Here is a 21,578-nt window from a genome sequence, read left to right as displayed (position 1 = left end):
GTTAAAAACGCACTGTACTCTTCTTCCTAGTGAGAAATTGGTGCTCGGAGGTGACGCTTATCTGTGCAGGAGGCAGAGGCTGACGAGGTCAGTGTGTAATGAATAGTTCTTTTTCACTGTGTACATGTGGAGGTTGTCCCTTGAGGTCTTAACAACATCGTCCCTAACATGCATGCACACTAAGTCGCTTCAGTCATGTCCAACTCTTTACCACCCTGTGGACTGTAGCCTGCCAGGCTCCCCTGCCCATAGGATTCTTCAGGCAAGAATACTGGAGTGGGTTGCCATGCGCATCTCCAAGGGATCTTCCTGACCTAGGGATCGATCCTGTGTCTCTTACGTCTACTGCATTGGGAGGTGGGTTCTTGACCACCAGCACCACCTGGGAAGGCCCATTCCTAATGTAGCCTTGAAATAAACAGAGACTCTCTCTGTCAAGCTTGGGGCCAAAAGATTGCTCTTGTGGGGACTGCTTACTGTTTGGGTAGTTCGTGTGCTTCTTGTTCACAGGCATCCCGCCTTTGGAGCCCTCACGGTGGAGGGTTTCACACAGTGGCTTTACCTACTTTCTTTGGAGCAGCCTCCTCTTCTCATTACCGTCTGGAGAGAAAACAATCATGGTGGTGAGACTCGAAAGGGAGGTTGGAGATGACTAAGTCAAACTCACTTAGTTGAAGAGAGAGCCAGAAAGAGGTTATGTTGCTTGCCCGGGTCGTGGAACTCTTTGTTGTCCTGATTATTGACTCTGCTTTCATTATGTTTCACATAGACAGCCCAGTGAGGCTTTTCCTGGGGGGGATGATTACTGTAATATGGGGGAGCTGTGAGCGTTCCAGGAAGTAGCTGATGCTCCTGGGTTGTCATTGGATGTTGGGGAGGAATATGGCTGCTGTTCCTGGAATTGCCTAAGAAGCCAGATGTGGCATTGGTGGCAGGGTTTACATTGCCACAGGCGCTTGTACCATACACTGCTCTAGAAAATTGCAGTGTGATCCAGGTGATATCTATCTCAAGTTTGTGCCAGACTCTGCCATCCTCTTCAAGTTTTGCTCTCTTACTCTTTTCTCTCTAATTGCTTCAGTGAAAAAACAAATGTCATGCTTCATAATACTGAATAGTGCTGTTGGGTGTTTGCAGAATTTTTGTTAGTGGAAACTTGGTCTTTACACTGCAGTCTGAGTGATAGTGTAGTCGGCAGGATTTGTGTTATCATCACTTGCTTAAACACATCAGGGATGCAGTTCACAGGTAACAAAAGTTACTGCAGCACAAAGTTTAGAGGGTTTTTCAACTTTGGTGCTGTTGACATCAGACTATGGATAATACTTGCTATGAGCGGACTCTCCTGTGCATTGTGGGCTATTTCCAGTGTCCTGGCTTCTACCCACTAGATGACTATAGCAACTCCTCCCTGGTCATGATAACCAGAAAGAACCCAAGACATGGCCCCTCTGTGTACACGGGTTGAGAACCTCTGTAGGCTAACAGTCAGTCTGAGGAGGATGGCTTATCTACCAGCCTGAAGCACATTGTCTTGAACAACATACAGCTTGACTATAAGAAGACAGTGTAAGAAAGTAAGGCCTGGGAGGGTTAAATTGCTAAATAATGAACATTCCTTGTCCGTGACACAGTGAATAGCAGCCTAAACCGGGGATTTCCCCTGCTGGCTGTGGCAGGAATTCCCTTTCTCTTCCTCTCACCCTCAGTTGTAGGGAGCTCCCTTTTCAGGACTGCCCTTGCTTCCGATTCACTTATTTTCTGCGTCCTCCTTTCTCTTCCACTTTTCTGCCACGTCTGTTGCCATCAGCAACTGGTCCGCCCTTGGAGCCTTTGTAAAAGCCTAGAGCCACTGAGATCTTCCAATGACCTTGAGCCATCCCTCTGATCCTGGGGAACACATCTGGCTCTTCTGTCTTCATTATTTACCTCTTTGCACTCTACTTAGATTTTCACAGCCTGTGTAGGGAACAGTGAGGAGCAGTCTTGTATCTAAGGACGCCAGTCCCCAGTGTGACTGTTTTTTTTCTGATAGAAGCTATGCCATATATGGTGAGCAGGCCCTAGAATCCACTTATTACATTGCCTTAGGCTACTTCTCAATCAGGTTATATAAACTTTTGAAGGCTAGCCTGGAATGCCAACCACTGTTTGTGACACTGGTTACAAAGGGACACATTCCAAATTTCAAATAGTAGGTTTCAAAGCAAATGTTCAGAACAGTTTACTTTAAGTGGAACTGCTTTGACAGGCCGGAAGATGAGATGCAGTCATCCAACTTGCACCTGTTTTGAATACGTTCTTCCCCCCAAACCACAAAGAGACCCTTGGGGAGGTGGCTCAGACTCTCCCTTCCAGCGGACGGGACCTTCCCACCCTAAGTCCCAGACTTGGCGGGCAGACGAACTGCACCAGCTAAGGTTTGCTTCTCTGATGTGGAAAAAATAGGCATCTGGCAATCTCCTTGAATTCCATTTGGACGTGCTCTTGTGTCTAACCTCTGCCAAGTGTACTTAGGCTGCCAAAGTTTGCCAAAAGAGGAAAAGAAGAGCACCTTCATCTATGGGTTGAGATGCTAACTGAAGGAAATCAATAAGAAAGCAACTAGAATCTTAGCAAGCCTAGAAATGGAAAAGAAAGATATATGTTGTACCAAATGATATAAGTCAAACAGAGAAGGAGAAATATCGGATAACATCCCTTATGAGTGGCATCTAAAGAAAAATGGTACAAATGAACTTACTTACAAAACAGAAAGAAACTCAGAGAACAAACTTATGGTTCCTGGAGGGGAGGATGGGATGAAAGGACAGTTAGGGAGTTTGGGATGGATGTTTTCTCAGTGCTGTGTTTGAAATGGATAACCAACAAGGACCTACTGTATAGCACATGGAATTCTGTTCAATGTTATGTGGTCACCTGGATGGGAGGGCAGTTTGGGGGAGAATGGATACATGTATATTTGCGGCTGAGTCCCTGTACTGTTCACCTGAAACTATCACAGTATTGTTAATCTGCTGTACCTCAATACAAAAGGAACAGTTTAATTAAAAAAAGATATGTGTTGTACAGGAATGCAATTACACTAAGAAGAATTTGGATAATTAAAATATAAGTACAATAATGACCTTACTCTTTGTTTCTATATCAAATCATAAATGTTTACACTAAAGATAGGAATGCTTTTCATTTTGGACAAGAAACATCCAATTTGGAAAAGATGGTGACTCCAAGACTTGAAAGGGTCTTCCAATTCTGATAATCATATGGGCTTTTTTCACTTTCCCTCTAAATTTGTCAAGTTGCACATATTAGTATGTTATTCTGAGTGATAAGTCTATGCAACTAGAGTGTGAGAATGGTGGCCAATGACATCTCTGGGGAAGTTTCTAAACATCTATACCGGTGATTTTCAAGTTGGATCCAGGGTATCTGGGAACAAGTTTAAAATATATATATAGTTGTAGTGGATTTGACATGTGTCAGTTTTAATCACCCCTAAATTTGAGGCTTCAAATCATGACAAGAGGGATGCTTAGATCCCAAATTTTAAATACTGTACGTTTAGGAAAGAGTTGCCTTACTCCTGGAGAAGGAAATGACAACCCACTCCAGTATTCTTGCCTGTAGAATTCCATGGACAGAGGAGCCTGGCCGGGTATAGTCCATGGGGTTACAAAGAGTTGGACATGACTGAGCGACTCTCACTCACTCACTGCCTTACTCCAATACTATTACATAGTGTCTTGATTACCTAGCATGCCTTTTGTTAGGGATTTACCAGCAACAATCTGCTTTCAGTGTCTTTCCATCACTAGCCCCTGAGTTCCTTGAGGACAAGAATCATGACTTTGGGAGGACACAGTTTTTTGTTGAATGAATAATTGAATAAATGAGGGGGGGAAATTCATCATGAACATTTTATAAGAAAAGCATAGTGCTTTTCCTGATAGAAAAATAAAATATAGACATTTTCCAATAATGAAGTTAAAACAAAATTGAAAAGAATGTCGTGCTGTGACATTTTGTTTCCTTTTTGGAAATTTTGGCTTTTCTTTAAGAACAAAGAAATATTGTATTTTCTAGAGAAGGAGAGCATGGCATGCCCTCCAAAATTAATCTACTGGAACATGGGCATATAAAGTCCTCTAGACCCATCAATTTTAGTCATACTTTATAGTAATAAACACTTTTTCGTGCCAAAGTAAATTAGGACAATGATCTAGGTAAAAGGATACTCTTGAGCTGTATAAGAAAAATTTGGATTTTGTTGCCAAATTTAGAGTAATGACCTTCATTCTGTACCTGAAAGCATTTCCATCATTGTCATATATAGACCTGGTTGATCCACCTGAAACTCTTGTGACCATGTGATTCAGGAGTCCCAACATAGCGAATAATTAGGAATGGTTCAATATATTAAACTTTTTTTGGTTTGGCACTTACGATCCATTTGCCAGATCAAAATCATAAGTGGAACTGAAAATTGAGTGCAAGTAACTACAAGGTGGGCTCTCCTGGTGGCTTAGACGGTTAAGAATCCATTTGCGATGTAGGAAACCTGGGTTCAATCCCTGGATAGGGAAGATCCCCTGGAGAAGGGAATGGCAACCCACTCCAGTATTCTTGCCTAGAGAATCCCCGTGGACAGAGGAGCCTGGTGGGATATAATCCATGGGGTTGCAAAGAGTCAGATGCAACTGAGCACACACACACACACACACAATTACAAGGTACTTGGATTTCTTCAACTTGAGAAACTTTTTATATTGCCACTATATATATCTTTTCAAGAGCGTTGGTTTAGAGTCAGACTCCGTAGATTAAAAAGGCATTTTCAGCATTTACTATGAGGCCACGGACAAATTTCTCAAACTTTTGGATCCTTAAGCCCTCTCTGAGGGAGGCAGTAATGGTACCTACCTCATGAAAAATTTAACGAGAAAATACACATGAATCACTTAGGACACTGATGGGATGCAAGAACTCAGTAAATGTTGGTATAAAATGTTTATATCTTTCTATGTGACGATTGTTTCAAACTCCATTACTATTTCTAGATCTTTTATTTTCTTAATGTTTTCAGCAGTGAGCCCAAACTTTTAAGTTTCTTTTTATGAAAGTCTGACTCTAAACAGAGTCTAGGCTGCCACAACTGTCTGCTACTTCTTGTAAAGAAATAAGGTAATGCTCAGTGTATGTGTGTGTTTCCGTGTGAAAGAACCACAATCCTAAATCTTGCCAGACTGAGGGCAGGTGGATCCCAGTCTTTGCTGGGAGCCTAAATCCTATTACCAGGCCTTATTTATTTCAGGTCTGATGAAGATGCTTCCTCTGGGTGATTTTTTTTTTTTTTCTCAAATCTTATTTAAAACATAAAGACCAAGGGAGTTGGAAAGCTATAAATTAAACTTATGAAAAAAATACAAAAGCGCTTCTATTATTTTTTATGCTTCCCAGAAGCTGACTTTGTAAGTCATTTCCAAAGTTCTAATGAAACTTTTTTTCCTGACTTTTTCATCACATGAATGAAACTGAGTTTTCAGCTGCAGTCATGCCACAACACAAGTCATCACATGGGCACTACTGTTTTTTACGTTGGTATAAGTTCTCATTTACTCTTTTCAGGATTTCTTGGTCACGTAGTAACTTTCAGGGTGAGGACCGACCCCTGAGGGACATGACATCAGTCTGAGCAGGATGAGTTAGTCATGAGGTGCTCAGAGTATGGGATGTCAGTGGACCCTTGAGGGAACCCTTTCAGAAATCCTTCTGGTACACTCACTGGGAACTTTGAATCCTAAAACTGCCAGGTTTAGGAACTGCCTCCTTTTTGTCATGACCTTTTCATCTTGCATACTTTAAATATGGTTTTGATATTTCCCAGTGGAAGTTGGTATTATTGCATGGAGTTAAAATCTGTTTTAAAAGAAGGAATTTAAGTGGATATCCGATCTGTAAAGTTTTATTCAGCTTGAAAAATCCTATGACCAAAGTTTACCTTTGCCTCTTAGTGGTTTTACTTTTAAAATGTTTCCAGTTTTGTGTAATTTCTTACTGATTCCTTTTGGTTCCCCCAAATATTGTAAGTCATTACTTAATTGTTGAGAATTTGAAATTTTACTTTCCCACAGTCAGGTTTTATCTGTCTCTCCACTGTGGCTAAAGTGTAATTCAGTAAAATCTTGTTAGAACATTTTTTTCTTTTCAGGTCTATGGCTTTTAAATAGATCTCCCAACTTGAAAAATTAAGCATGTTCAAATATTTTACATTTTGGAAGTAAACAAGCAAGCAAACTGAAACCAATAATCCTAATGGATTTTCTACCTCCCAAGTTACCTATCTCAACTGCATCACAGTTTTGACTACCTACTTTAGAAAGGAATCTCAGTAACCTCTTAATTTTGAAATTCAGTGAAATCTGTGACTTATTTGTTCTATTTTTTGATTTGTATTTGGCACCGTTTGTCATTTAATTGTTTCTCCAATTGGCTCTGTGATGCTGGTGACCTGGTGCCCACCTCTGTCCTCAGCCCCTCCCCTACTCCCCAGTCTTTGTGGCTCTCCCCAAAGTACAGCCCCTAGGCCTCTTGTCTCTATAGCTTCCCAAATCATTGACAAGGCCCGTTGCTCCATATTACCCTAGATACCGGTGATGCTAGTGGTCTTCCAAACTGGGTTTCAGCTCCCATATTCTTGTGGGTTTTATATCTGTATGTCCTGCTGTCTGCTTGGACATGTCTACCTGAAAATTCTCTTTCTTATTTCTGGCCACTCCATGTGGTATATGGAATCTTAGTTCCCTGACCAGAGATCACATCTGCGCTCCTTGCATTGGAAGCGTGGGATCTTAACCACTGGACTACCAAGAAAGTCCCTATCTGACTATTCCTAAGGCACCTCAAAACCTCACACCTAGTTTGTTCTAAAACCAAATATACTGTTTCCTCCCAAACTTGGTTTTCCATTTGTCTGCCTGACAAGCTTCTCCTGTTATTCCAGGCCATTTCCAGGGTTTTCACTCTCAGCCCTTCTTTGGCCCCTGTACCTCACTCCTGAGGGTGCTGTTGTAACCTGGACTATGGCACTTTCCCTCCTGCCTGCACGCCAGATATTTGTTGAGGTCAGAAAATACATGTGTGGACCTTTGGATGTAGCACAGTGCCTGGTGTGTGACAGCTACTGAGAAAATGGTTGCTGAGTATGTTAGCAGGTGACCGAAACTGCAAATTATAGATACTGAATTAGGAAACAATTTTTATTTCACCAGGCAGAATAGTTTGTAAGTGGTTGGATATTAAAAAGATATTTCCTTATAGTTTTATAGAAAATGAAACCTTGTTGATTAGCTGTACCTCCTAGAACTAAAAGAAGAGAAGAGAAGCGTTTATTTCCTTCCTAGACTCATGGTCAACCAGGTATTTGGACCTGGCTTGAATGGAGACTCATTCATGAAGTGCTGGTAGCAGGTGTAGTTTTTTGAGTGGGTTTCCCAGCTATTTCAAAAAGCTTCTGAGTGAACAGTGCCTGGAGATCGTTTCCTAGATGCCCTGCCTCTCCACTTACTCTTCGTTCCTAAGTGGAGCTCTGTGGGTCAGGACATGAGGAGGATATGTAGGCTTCTGTTTACTTAGGCAGAAGTAGTGAAAAACTGTGATTTAATTTACAGAGTGATGACCCCTGCTCTGACTTCCCCGGTGGCTCAGCGGTAAAGAATCTGCCTACAATGCAGGAAACTCGGATTCCATCCCTGGGTCGGGGAAGATCCTTTGGAGAAGTAAATGGCAACCCCCTCCAATATTCTTGCCTGGGGACTCCCATGGATAGAGAAGCCTGACGGCTATATAATGTGGTTGCAAAAGAATTGGACACGACTTTGAAACTGAACAACAACAGCAGCAACCCCTGCTCCATCCTCCTTCTTTCCCCTCATACACACAGATAAGATTGTGTATCTGGGTGTGCTAGTCATACCCATTTAAAACCATCTCTGAATACACTAATATTATCCTTTGGTACCAGTAGCTTTATCACATTGCCTTGAAGGAGTATTAAAAAAAAAAGTTTGCTATTGGAATCTTTATATTATTGGAATCAGCTTCTATCTAAATGGGACAGGTATTAATGGGTTAATCCATGTTAATTTTAAAACTAAGAGGTCCTAGCATTGAAGACTCATCTCTGACCGTCCTGTATTTGAGATTAAGTTCTCTGCACTCTGATATTGGACCACTGCAGAATTATGTTATGTAACTATTTCCTTTTTGGCATTCATAAAAACAAGAAATATGTCTCCAGAGGTCATCCCACATTCAGCAAAAATTTTAAATACACGAATAAAAATTCCATCTGGCTTCATAAATACTTCACATAGATTTGTCTTTTTGTTGTCTTTTGTAGCTTTATAACTGACTAGTTTGGTAGTCTTTTATGAGGAACAACAAACAAAACATCCTGTTTTTATAATATCTAGCACAAATCCCAGTGGAATTATTACAGAAATAGCTAAGCTTCTTCCTATATCAGTTAGCAGTTTTTAAAAAATCTCCATTATTTAATGTTTCTCTTCGAAGTCTTAGAAGTGTAACTAAAACAAAATTGCTTTGTGTCCTTAGGCACCCAAGTCCTTCTGAGTGTTAATTGTCCATGGTTTGTATATTGAGTTCCAAGATAATAGAAGGGAACCACTGCATCCCAATGGTGACCATTTTAAATTGCAAATATTTGTAAAACTCTTTTGGTTGTTTTTTACCCCCTTTCATTTTACAGTTTCATCTTTTTTTGAAATTCCTCAGGATTAAGTTGAAGGGTTTGCTTCTGTTCAAATAAGTTAAAATTGAATAGGGTTGTACTATGGCTTTAGGACTGGTAAAAGAGCCAGAGCGATGATTCACAAGCTGAAAATAGCTCTACATTTTATGCAATCAAGTAAAACTCTGTACCTTGGCCTTCCCCACACTGGATGAGCAAGGAGTTGGAAGTTATTCCACCCACAGCATGCCACTAGGGGTGACTCGCTGGGCCCTGACGAACTACCGCCTTAGTGGAGCATGTGTGCTGGAAGGATCACCCTGATGTACAGAGTGGATTAGGGTTGAGTGACCTCAACTTGTATTCATTTCCTCTGGAGGAACACTCACAAGGTCCTCTCTGTTCTAAGGAGGATTTATTCAGTGCGGGTTCTCACGGAGACACCCAGTCACTCGTTGGCCCACAGGTGCCATGTTTCCTTGTGATGCTTGCCTCCTTGAAAGGGCTTCGGTTCACTCACAGCATCCATCCTGGTCCTGAGGAATCACATTTTAAGATTACAGAAGGGAGAGTAATGGATTGATTTTTCTTTACTCCCTTCCAGAGTTTTCTTTCTTACTTTGTTTTCTGTTTTAATGCAAAAAGCTATGCAATAAAGTAAGGATGAGAGAAGATAATTCATTCCTGAATGAACCCCCATTTTTGTTGAGTGTGCGTGCATGTGTGCTAAGTCACTTCAGTCATGTCCGACTCTTTGTGACCCCATGAACTGTAGCCCGCCAGGTTCCTCTGTCCATGGGATTCTCCAGGCAAGAAAGCTGGAGTGGGTTGCCAGGCCTTCCACCATGGGAATCTTTCCGACCCAGGGATTGAACCCATGTCTCCTATGTCTCCTGCATTAGCAGGCAGATTCTTTACCACTGAGCCACCAGGGAGCAAGTTGGGTCAACTTTTCTGGGTAGAACATTCTAGGATGGAGAGCTGAGTCATCTTTGTGACAGAGTTTGAAGCCTCAGCCTAAGTTCTCATTCTCCTTACTCAAAATGAGACTCTATGCTGTGTCCTGTCAAATAAATAAAACTGTCAGGTTATAATTAACATGCGGTGCTCCTCTAATTAAACAGAATTGATGGAAAATATCTAGGAGGATATTAGCAGTGGAACAGTGATGTTTGCATTTCAATGATCTTAATTACCCCTTAGACTCAATGCCCTGTTAGGATGGACAGGAGAATGTCACATCTCACTTAGCCCTATTGTTTTAGACAGTGGCTGCAAGCTGAAAAGGACCAGAGTGCATTAACTTGCATTGTGGTGTCTGCTTTTGCAGACAGAAGGTTTGGGAATGTATATTCTTTTCTTTTCTCCCTTTCTTTTTTTTTCTTCAAAGGAAATTAAATCACATCCCTGACAGGAGAGGGTAAAATCTCTGAGCAGACCTCCCCAGTGCTTAGAATTCACAGACTCTACCCTGTCCCAGTTTGCTATTATCCTAAGGCAACACACTCCCCTGCTGCTCTTTGCGTCTTTGGCTGCTCGCCAGCCTCCCAGGGCCTCCAGCTTTGATGTAAGGAGCAGGCTGTCCTCAGGCCAGGCTGTTGTTGCTACCTCGGCCTGGGCTTCATGCACCCACAGTGCCAGGAGGGATGACCTGTCTCACAGTACACATTTCGACAGCCCAAGTCATCATCAGGGTTTTTTAAGTCTCCCGAGGCAGAGGGAACTGCCTTTGTGTTGCCCCAAGTGGCTGCCCCCAGCCTCTCAGCTGGGCTCTGCCTCTGCCGGTTCTTGGTGCCCGTCCTTGGGGGAGGGCCTCTCTGCCCGCCCAGGGGAAGACACCAGCTCTGCCAGGTCGGCTGTCAGTCTGCAGGGCCTCCTTGGCAGGGCTCAGGGGAACCGACCCGACGAGTTGAACAGCCTCCTCTGGGGACTGTGTGTCGACCTTCATTTGATCTAGGCCTGGCAGCCCGGTTAGTGAGGACATCAGTTTTGGCTTGGGAAATCTCCCTTTCACCGAAATGTTTTCCACAGTGGTCGCAGGCTTGCAGTTAGAAGTCTGTGCTACTGTAAAGTTAACTCTTAAAACTGCTGATAAATTTGGGTGGGTGTTTCTAAAAGTAGGTGGACGCATAAACACAGAGCATTATAGGGAGAGATATGAGAGAAGAAAACGTGGGGCTATGTCTTATGACTAAGCAAAAGGCCAGATCCACACCAGAGGGCAGGGGGTAGGGAAGAGAGAGAAGGAGAGGGAGAGGATATGTCTCACTGAGGAACTGTCTTCAGAAGGGCCAGTTCAATTCAAAGAGAAATGGTCTCACAAAACTGAAAGCAGACCGTGTCTTGTGGTGGTTTAGAGGACACGGTACCTTGCACAGGGTCTTCACGGTATTAATAACAGCATCTCCAAAAGAGGGGAAGTGGTTCTTACTTTTATTCTAGTAAAATGCATTCCCCAAATACACCTCATCACCAGCCGTTATTTATTTGTTTATAATAAGTTTTGTCCTGTCTCAAGTACTTTTGTTTATTTTCATAAAATAAATTCTTTTTCTAATGAGAATGTATCACATTTTCAGCAGCCAAGTATGAAAAAGAATATTAGCTCTTTTTTTTGCAGTAGATGGGGAGTGCCACTTTCACGATCCCTGACCTAGTTAGGGGAGGACACCTGAAAGGGTTCAGAATAGAAAGAGGAAGAGATTTGTAGAAGATAAACCTCGTGATCTTATTAGGGCATGTCCGTTTGCCTTCTACTTGGTGTTTTGCAGCCATTCATGGTTAACAGTCTCATAGTAATCTCTGATTTTTGTCATTATGAGTATATGCCTATGTGGGTTAGGTTGGGGGAATAGGTAACCACTGGTGCATCCTGAATGTGTGTGTGTGTGCTCAGTTGCTCAGTCGTGTCTGACCCTTTGCGACCCTGTGGACTGTAGCCCACCAGGTCCATGGGATTCTCCAGCAAGAATACTGGATTGAGTTGCCATGCCCTCCTCCAGGGCATCTTCCTGATCCAGGAAGCAAACCCAGGGCCTTATTTAGCACAGCAGTAGTGATGAATGTATCTTATCATGTTCAAGTTTACAGACTTTGAACTTGGAGAGTTTTGCCATAAACCATTACCTAAATTTCATCTTCCAGCAAACACAGGGAAGTTTTATAGGACAGAAACATAGAAGGCACAGTCGTTGTAATTAAACCACAGTCATGGCTTTTAATGTTCACATGAAGTGTAGTATTTGCAAGTAGCCCACATATCTTTTCTTACTCTTTATGATAAGGTGATAAGGTTGAAGGGCTTCCCATCCCACTAGTGGTAAAGAACCTGCCTGCCAACGGAGGAGATGTAAGAGATGCAGGTTCGATCCCTGGGTTGGGAATATCCCCTGGAGGAGGGCATGAGTATTCTTGCCTGGAGAATCCCATAGACAGAAGAGCCTGGCAGGTTACAGTCCATAGTGTTGCAGAGTCAGACTCAACTGAAGTGACTTAGCATGCACGCACAATAAGGTTATAGTGCCAAAGACAGAACTGGAATTTGATGAGAGTGTTGACCTGCCTTGGGACTAAAACACACTGTTTCTCTTTCAAATGCTTTCTTCCTTCCTGCAGCTTACTGGTACCCTTGTCTCCCTATAATTTTCTTCAGTAAAAAAAGTTTAGAGTTCGAATTTCCATGTTTATATTGACCCTTGTAATCCTCTGTTCCTTTTCTGTTGGATCAATATATCCGACCTACTGGGGGTTGGTGAGAAAATCTCTTTAAGGAGATTTTTTTGAAAAAACCCCAAAGCCCTCAGATATAATTCATTGATAATTTCATCCTGTTTCTGGATATGTTTTCTTCCCATTGTCAGCCGGTGTGGGAGAAAAAGGAAGAATATTGCTGGAAGTGGGGGTGTTGTGTGGGTATGTGCCATCCAAAAGTATCTTCTAGGAGAAAAAAGTGTTTATTTTTTAATAAAAGTATACTCTGAATAACAGGAAACACTGAATAACAGAAAACTATTAATTCTATTACAGTGAAAAGTTCTATCCTAATGCTGTTAAAATCATTCATTATTAAAGACATAGATTAATCAAAGGCATACATTACATAAATATGTGTTTAGTCACTCAGTCGTGTCCGACTCTTTGTGACCCTATGGACTGTAGCCCACCAGGCACCTCTGTTCATGGAATTCTCCAGGCAAGAATACTGAAGTGTGTTGGCATTCCCTTCTCCTGGGGATCCTTCCAACCCAGTGATCAAACCCGGGTCTCCTGCATTGTGGGCATATTCTGTACCATGTGAGCTGCCAGGGAAGCCCAGATATATATACAAAAATAGTACCTTTTTGCTACCAGGCTTACACCTATCAAATGTCATTAATGACACATGGCATTGCCAATGAAGAAAATTTAAGACTAAAAGATTTCCTGTTGCTTTACTGTCCCAAAACAGCATTGTAAGTCCCAAGTGTACACATTTTAAACAAAGTCAGAAGTTCCCTAAACTTGGTTGAAAATGAATTCTGGTTAAAATTTCTAATGATGATATTTACAGCTGGAAAGCAAGTGATGTAGTTTTCTCTTATTGGAACTCCAGGCACGTAGCTCCCTTCTAGAATGTCCTTTTCTGGTCCCTGGCTCTTTCTCTATCCACATCCTCCCAGCTGCAGGCTCAACCAAGTCTACCTGGCTCTTTGAAACCCCTTGCCACTATTCCAGCCCTGTCTGATCTCTTCCTGTTTTCAGTACCTATTATTCTAGAATCATTACCACACTCTTTAGCATTTATCACTTAATTTTTAAAAAAATAGTTTCTTATGGTTTCTTATAGAACTTCCCTGGTGGCTCAGATGATAAAGCAACTGCCTACAATGTGGGAGACCTGGGTTCTATCCCTGGGTCGGAAGATCCCCTGGAGAAAGAAATGGCAACCCACTCCAGTACTCTTGCCTGGAAAATCCCATGGACATAGGAGTCCATGGGGTGGCAAAGAGTCAGACTGGACTGAGCAACTTCACTTTCTTTCTTGTGGGTTAGCTTAGGGCTAATCGTATGCACTTGGTTATCTCCTCTAACACGTAACCCATTGTTAGGTGCCTTGCAAACATTTGTTGTTGATTATTTCTGTTGTCTGCCAGTCAGTAAGCCATTGTGATTGACTCGAGCCTTTCTTCTTAAAGTATAGACCTCAGGCAAGTGTATGAGTATCTCCTGGGAACTTTAAGAAAGTTGGACCCCACCCAGACCTGTAGAATCAGGGTCTGCATTTTAACAAGCTCCCATGGTGACTCATATGCATGCACCATAAAGTGTTCATAGCCCTGTTGAAGAAGGTCCCTCTTCCTGGGCGTGGCAGCGACCCCCATGGTCCTTTAACTAACTTTCCCTTTCTGTCACTGCTGTATTTAGGTATCTGGTTGTAACTGAGTAGAAACTGCACACTCTTACTGTAACAATGAGGTTGTAAATATGGTCTTTACATGGACACTGTACCATTTAAAACTGGCTGAAGGGCTCTGTTTATGTGTTCAGGACTGTATTTGTATTCTGATTCCAGGCAGATGCTAGATCCAAATCATTAAAATTCCTTTAAAGGACCTCTTTTAAAATTCTCAAACTGAGGAGCAAAAAGTATGACTTCCTTTTCCTTAGTTACCTTTTTTTTTTTTTACTTTGCACTTGAAGTGCTTACACCCACTCAGCTTGCTATTTTGAACTCTGGGAAAGAAAATTTGTGGGCATCTTGCAGTCTTTCAGGAAACAAGCCTCAGATTAAATATTTGCCACATTTTCTACGTGTTTTTTCTTCAGGAAAGTGAAGAAGCACATCATTCATGCTTTCACTCAATTTGACACAAAGTGTGACTTTCTAAGTGTGGATGGAAAATGGCTTCTGTCCTTATTTGCCTACCTTCACAAGGCAGATGTTTCTGCCTTCTCCCCTCCCATTCCTTCTGTATGTCCTTCTCCTCCTTTTTCAAAATAGTATCTACAGTTCTAGATTTCATAAAATATAAGGCTTTTTAATAAGTTCTAGGTTCGTTAAATCAAGGAAGATAATGTGTGGATTTAATTACGATGTATTAATATAACAACACGTGGACTATTTTCAGTCAAGTTTACATTTTAAATATTTTATTTAATTTAAGTCATTTACATTTCCCTATTGTTTTTTGTGTTCTTTTTTCTCTCCTTTTAATCCAAACCTATTTCACAGAGAACAGAAATCAGAGATATTGGTCAAGATGGAGGGACAAGAGGAGGGTATTTGGTAACCTCAGTCATTCAGCTTCATTTTAAATGAACTCAGGGCTTTGTTCTGTAAATATACTAAGAAAATAAAGTGGTTACTGGAGCTATTATTTTGTGGTGCTTGTCTCGTTTACAGACAGGTTATTTTCATTTTTGTTGAGACAATTAAGATGTTTTATTTAAGATAGGACTTAAAATACTTGTCTTGTATTTCATCGGTGTTCACCTACACATACAGGGTATTATTCAGGGGAATTTGTGAGGAATTAATGCAGCTTAGTAGCTGGACTTGAGAATGAAATATTTCCAAGCAAGTGAAATGGAAATTAGGAAAAGACATGTAAATGCTTATTGAATATAAAGGTTGAAAGGTAGTAGACAGAGAGGTGCATATAATATACTGTTTTTTTTCACATGAGAAAACAAAATATTGAACAGATGTGTATATTTGTGATTCAACACAATTCTTTTCAGACTGTTAATGAGAATTGTTTGGGTATGGCTGAATATGGAGGGTGGAAAATGCACTTAATCAAAGAATATATCTGGGAAAACAGGTGAGGATTTCTCAAGTATACATGTGCACACAAGGAAATATAAAGTAATATTTGAAAAAAAGAGACTAGGGAATAGAATCTAGGCCTACTGTATGTTCAAACATACTATGAAACAGTAACAATAATTAAAATTACCTAATGCACACAAGTTCATGTAATAATGCACATGAAAACTATATTACTCAATGCCAATCACATAACACTTGCTAGGTCTGAACAAACATTCCCTTTTAAATATGTAGATCAACGTAACAGATTGAGGAAGCCAGAAATGAACCCATATAATACCATCTATACATAAAATATAACATACCAAGCTTAGTAAGCAGGATAATGGGAGCCCGGGATTTGTCAAAAACCTTTGAATATATACCTCACACTGAGAATCCAAATACATGCCAGACATATTAACTGGTGAATATCCAAAAATAAACTTATAGGACAATTTGTAGACAATTAATGTATTTATTATATTGAAGACCATTTAAATTCATATAAAACTTAGAACTTAAAAATAGTCAAATTATATGAATAGAATTATATTTAATTTTATATTAAATTTGAAATAATAAAATTATCTTAAAATATGAGATTAATTATGATTTCCATTAAAATAGAAAAGTAACTCTGAAATGCCATTTTATGTTAAAGAAATCAAAAAAATTAATCACATGCCATGGTGAGGAAGTTTGGTGAAAGTAGAATGCTCATATGTGGCTGGTGACTTTATAGGTCATTTCAATCTCTTCACATCCATAAGGCTTTTTTATGAAGGCCATAACATATTCATACCCTTTGATTTAATAATCATATATTTGTTAATGTTTTAAGGAAAATGTTGTGTTTCTAGTGTTAAAAGTAAATGAGATATATGTAGGGCTGAGTCCTTTCACTGTCACCTGAAACTATCACAGCATCATTAAATAACCCAATACAAAATGTTTTTGGTGTTAAAAATTAAATAAAATAAAAAGCAAATGAGAATATCTGAAATACTCCCACATATAGGAATGATTAAGGAAATGGCTAAGTCAGTATGGAAACCGTATGGACTATGATGTCATGTCCGACTTGGTAGCCATGAGTTTGAGCAAGATCCGGTGATGAACAGGAAAGCCTGGTGTGCTGCAGTCCATGGGGGTCACAAAGAGTCAGTCACGACTGAGCGACTGAACTGAACTGAACTGATGGAATATTATATGGCTGATGAAAATGTGAACTTTGTGACTTATGTGGAAATATAGAATGTGTTTATGAAGTGTTAAATGAACAAATAGAATGCGTATTTATGCATGAGATGCATGAGAGTGTTATGAGAGCATCTTTGTGAAAATATGCTTTGTTGTTATTGTTTAGTTGCTAAGTCCTGTTCAATTCTTTTGGGACCCAATGGATGGTAGCCCACCAGGCTCCTCTGTGCATGGGATTTCCCAGGCAAGAATACTGAAGCGGGTTTCATGGGGGCAAATAAATACTAGATTAGATTTTTTTTAATGAATATGATTGTGTTTGCGTGGTTGGATTAAGGGTGTTTCTCTGGTTAAAAACATCTTCAATGTTGTTATGTATTTATAAGGAAAAATAATATTTACGACCCAGTAAGGCAGCTGTGCTAATAACTCTGGCTGTTAGGACACTGCTTTCTAAATGTTATTTTGGAGCTTTGCCAAAATATGCCCAAATATCTTGGGTATGTAAGAGTCTCAAGGTATTCTCGGTCTCTTTATTCTTCTTGGCCAGTTTTTTATTAAGTTTTCAAAGAAGTAGTTTGACTATAACTATACTCTAGAGGGTAGTGTGACTCCCGTGGTATTTGTGGGCCTATTCTCGCTCACTTTGCACCCATTACCTTCTCTTCCTAAACTGAGAGCATCTTTAATGTCGTTGGTCCTCAGTAAGCTCCTGGTCAAGATTATTGAAGTTTTGCTTATGGAAAGCAAAGAAGCTCTGTGATGTAAAGGGGAAAATGGTGGAAGAGTAGTCAGAAGACCTCCCTACTGGCTGTGGCCCAGGACAAGTGTCTGCAACCTTCTGGGCCTCAGCCTCATCCTCCGTGCAAGGAGGAATCTCCGTGACCACTGATCCATAGTACAGGGCTATGAAGACAATACAGTTCACAAACTTACTCCGCGGTGCCCTTCATTGTCTTCAAGGGTAGTTTTCCATGCTCCTGAGAGAGTAATTTACTGTGTTCACTGTGGCAACAGCTTGGACAGCTGAAGTGTTCTTAGAGTAGCCTGGGAGCATGGTTCCTGTCTATTACATGGGGAACCATTCAGCCAGAGAAAGTCACTCTAATCCAGCACTGTAGGTGTATGGATTTATTACACAAAAATGACTAAACTAGGCCAGTTGGTGACAGGCACAATCAGATATTAGCTAATGATAAATTATTCTATTGTTTAGACCACATACTTGACAGAAATACAAAGTTCAAATGTATTTAGATTTTCTGATGGAGCCCAAATACCACTGATTGAGGTGGGGTTGTTTTTTATTTTTGGTCTTGTTTTCCTTTTTTCCTAGTGTGGTAAGGCAGGCAATAAAAACAAAATGAATGTAATGAGGTGTAGATTCAACTGCTTTCATCAGGTTACAAAATTATTTTAGATAGGTACTACTGCATGGTGTAAAAGTTATAGGGAATCAACCATCGTCTCTCAGTTCTTAGTCATTTCTAAGGAAATGAACATTTTAAGGAATGTTGTATCGTGGTTTGCAAACATGGGGCTCCCTTGTTACACAGGCAACATATCTGTACCTTCTGTGTAAATTACGTCAATCATTTAACTAAATCATCCATATATATAATTAATATATTTTGTACTTACTGCTTTTGAAGCTTGGTGGGGAGCACTCATGTTGAAAAATTCCTAAATAATTTGAACTCACTGACCACTCAGATAGTCCTAGTTAGTTTGAAACTAGAGCATACTTGTTATATTGTGAACAAAAAACCTACATAAGATACTGGCTTGGTGGCCAACCACAAAATGATGCAAGAAGTGAAGCAAGAACTATGAATACATAATTTAAGAAAACAATATTTCATCTAAATAATGAACAGAGCGATGGTAGATCTAGACACTTGTACAGGTCAGTTTCACATTATACATTGAAGCGTCAATGAAGAAAGGATTCTTAGAATCTTCAAGTCATTCTGTATCATGATCGGCAGTGCCCTTGGATTTTCCTAGAAAGTGACTAACCTAAACAGTATGATAGCACAAAACCATTGTGTAAGAACTCAGAGATGATCGGAAGCTAGCTACTGAACATTGTTTGAAAGCACCTTTGTATAACTAACTCTTTCATAAAGGGCCTGGAAAAGTACCAAAAAAATATTTCACAGCTCTTAGATACTCAATGTGAAAATTATGTGCATTGTACCATTTTGCATTTCATTGTTTAGGTGCTCTATTTGTTGGTCCAGTGTAATTAAAATAACCAAACTATTTGGCATTTGTCTTGTCATAGTTATGGCAAGAACCCTAGAATAATAATTAAGGCTATTTATCACCATTAATGAGGACCATATCCAAATGAGTTTCCTAGATAACTATTTCTTGAATAGCAGCAAGACTAGCATCTAGACATTGGTTGTCTTGGAAGTGAAAACATATTTCCCATGGCTACTGGGGATTTCTACTTAGTATTATTATTACTATTTGTCTTCTCCATTAGCAGGAAAAATTTTGTTTTGTTTTGTTGGAGCATCTACCTTCAAATAGTGGGTAACAAATCTATTTAAACCTTTTTTTTTTCTTTTACAACTGAGGTAACTCAATTCTTCTGTTAACAGTATGTGTAGTGGGACTTGGGGAGTGACAGTATGTGGTTAATTCCAAATTGCATTATAAAAATTATATATTTATGACCTTGAAATAGATTTTTAACTTTCACTGGAATATAGTTGTGTCTTATGTCCTAGAACTTTAAAGTTACTTAATCTACCCTGGGGGGACCTGATTCAGAAGTAGCTAGAAGCTGTCCAATTTTCTCACTCTTCTGCTCAGCCTCCCAGATTCCCATTTATCTTTGGTTCTCGTCAGTTGAGATACAGCTTTGCCTTCTCTCAGACTTTCTCTTGAATCTAAGATAGCAAGTTAATATTTGAGCTTCAGAAAATACACATCTATGGGTAAGATGAATAGAATTAACTGATATTACTTATGAACCAAAATTAAGCTGTTTATGGGTCTTTAGTAAACACTTTCTATGGGAGACAGGGTGTAACAGTGTAAGAATGATTTGGAAATTTATGCTAGTGAATTCTCCCAAATGATCTATCTGGGTATTCACTTATATTCCTCAAGAGAGATTGCCTATAACTAGGACTTACCTGCTATAAAGAACTGCAGCCTCCACATTTTCATTGCATCAGTAAATTAATAAGAATCAATGAATAGAATTCCAAAGTAGTCAGTTACATCTTTTCCTCATCTCTAATTTTACATATCCTGACTGACATTATATAGTCATCACTTCCCTGTGCCAATCAGTACTGAAAATAAACTCTTCTGCTCTCACACATTGTTATTTTATTGCTTTTTCTGGGCCTGAACATTCTTTTTATTTTCAAACTGGAAAATTTAATCTAGTTGCCAGATGCTTTTGTTGTTTTACAGTTTTAAGTAGCACAGTAACTTAGAATATATAATAATAATAATAATCTTTCTTTGATTTCCATGTTAATAATATATAGATCATATAATGCTCCTCTGACTTAAATGCTATCCTTTGTTGTGTTTTTTTCTCTTTCCTCAATAGGTGGAGTCTTTGAATTTTTTAAAAGACAACAGTAATCGGATCTACTTGAAAAATTAAGTGAATTGATTTGTTTGGAACACTCTTTGACCAATTCTTTAACATTTAGCCACTGGGTAAGTTGAGTCAAGTACTTTCTGTGTGGTTTGATTTCAAAATTATTGGAATGATCTCTCAAGTCAAATATTGAGGTTTATGTGAAATTTTGACATTCATAATTTGAGGCCCTCAAAACCTGTGAAAGATGTCTAGGATGCTATCTAAATGAACTTCACCACATCAGCAGAACTATCCTGATGAAAAGAGAAGATTAGAAAATGTTGTCATTTATAGTTTGAAACCAGATCCTTTCATTTACTGTTGTAATGATTATTTGCTTGTTGTAATCTGAGGTAATGTGAGAATATCAGATTTTACTTTTAGTGAGATATTATGTACTGTATAGTATCAGATTCAGATCTAAGGTGTCAGGCAGCAGTCCCCAACGCTTTTGGCACCAGGGACTGGTTTGGTAGAAGACAGTGTTTCTACAGACTGAGGGCAGGGGATGGTGGTTTCAGGATGATTCAAGAGCAGTAGGTTTGAGCTCCTATGAGAATTCAGTACTGCTGCTGATCTGACAGGATGCAGGGCTCAGGCAGTAATGCTAGTGATGGGGAGCAGCTGTAAATACAGATGAAGCTTCGCTCACTTGCCTGCCATCCACACACTTCCTGCCGTGTGGCCCGGGGGTGGGGGGACGGTGGTTGGGGTCTCCTGCTACAAGGAACATTTTCCCGACCCAGGGATTGAAATTGTGTCTTCTGCATTGGCAGACAGATTCTTTACTATGGCACCACCTGGGAAGCCCCTGAGTAAATTAGTAACTCTCCTTATTCTCTTTTTGCAGAAGGCTTGGTTTCTGTGATAGGAATAGCAATCTGAAGGACTTGCTTAATCTAGCTTCCTTGTTGCACTGTGTTACTTCAGAATGCTCTTAAGGTACAGAATTCTTAACCAGGAAGAGTTTAGGCTTTTTGCAAATTTTGGGGCTGCCAAGCCAAAATTATTGGGATCAGGACTTTGGTTACTGTTAAGATGGCAGTATAGTAAAGCCTGCTCTGTCAAACAGAGTTTTAAAGTCAGAAATCTAAACAATACTGGTTTTAGGGTTTGGTAATTTTTGTTTTAACCAGGCAAATGCTTATTCTTTATACAGTAACACAAAACGTGGAAAAAAATTTGTATTCCTAGTTCAGGTCACAAGATTTGAGTTT

At 39.9% G+C, this 21,578-nt stretch overlaps 1 protein-coding gene across 12 annotated transcripts in view; it reads left to right on the top strand.

Annotated features, from left to right (window-relative positions):
- HIVEP2 (HIVEP zinc finger 2) overlaps positions 1–21,578 on the top strand; it is a 218,845-nt gene that overhangs the window by 101,426 nt on the left and 95,841 nt on the right. For 9 of the 12 annotated variants that reach the window (XM_088840792.1, XM_088840794.1, XM_055433119.2 and 6 more), the window contains one exon: positions 20,326–20,438. The exons of 1 other annotated variant lie outside the window; for it this stretch is intronic. The gene's annotated coding sequence lies outside the window, so the exon portion shown is untranslated. Of the gene's footprint in view, positions 1–30; positions 88–20,325; positions 20,439–21,578 lie in introns of all 12 variants that reach the window. 2 more of the 12 variants (XM_055433116.2, XM_088840793.1) reach the window with 1 other exon arrangement.

Source organism: Moschus berezovskii, chromosome 10, assembly GCF_049115385.1.
Source record: "Moschus berezovskii isolate FMDL1 chromosome 10, NW_MosBer_1.0, whole genome shotgun sequence".
Lineage (NCBI taxonomy): Eukaryota > Metazoa > Chordata > Mammalia > Artiodactyla > Moschidae > Moschus > Moschus berezovskii.
The sequence above is the reverse complement of the archived record's forward strand: the minus strand, read 5'-3'. Positions and strand labels throughout refer to the sequence as shown.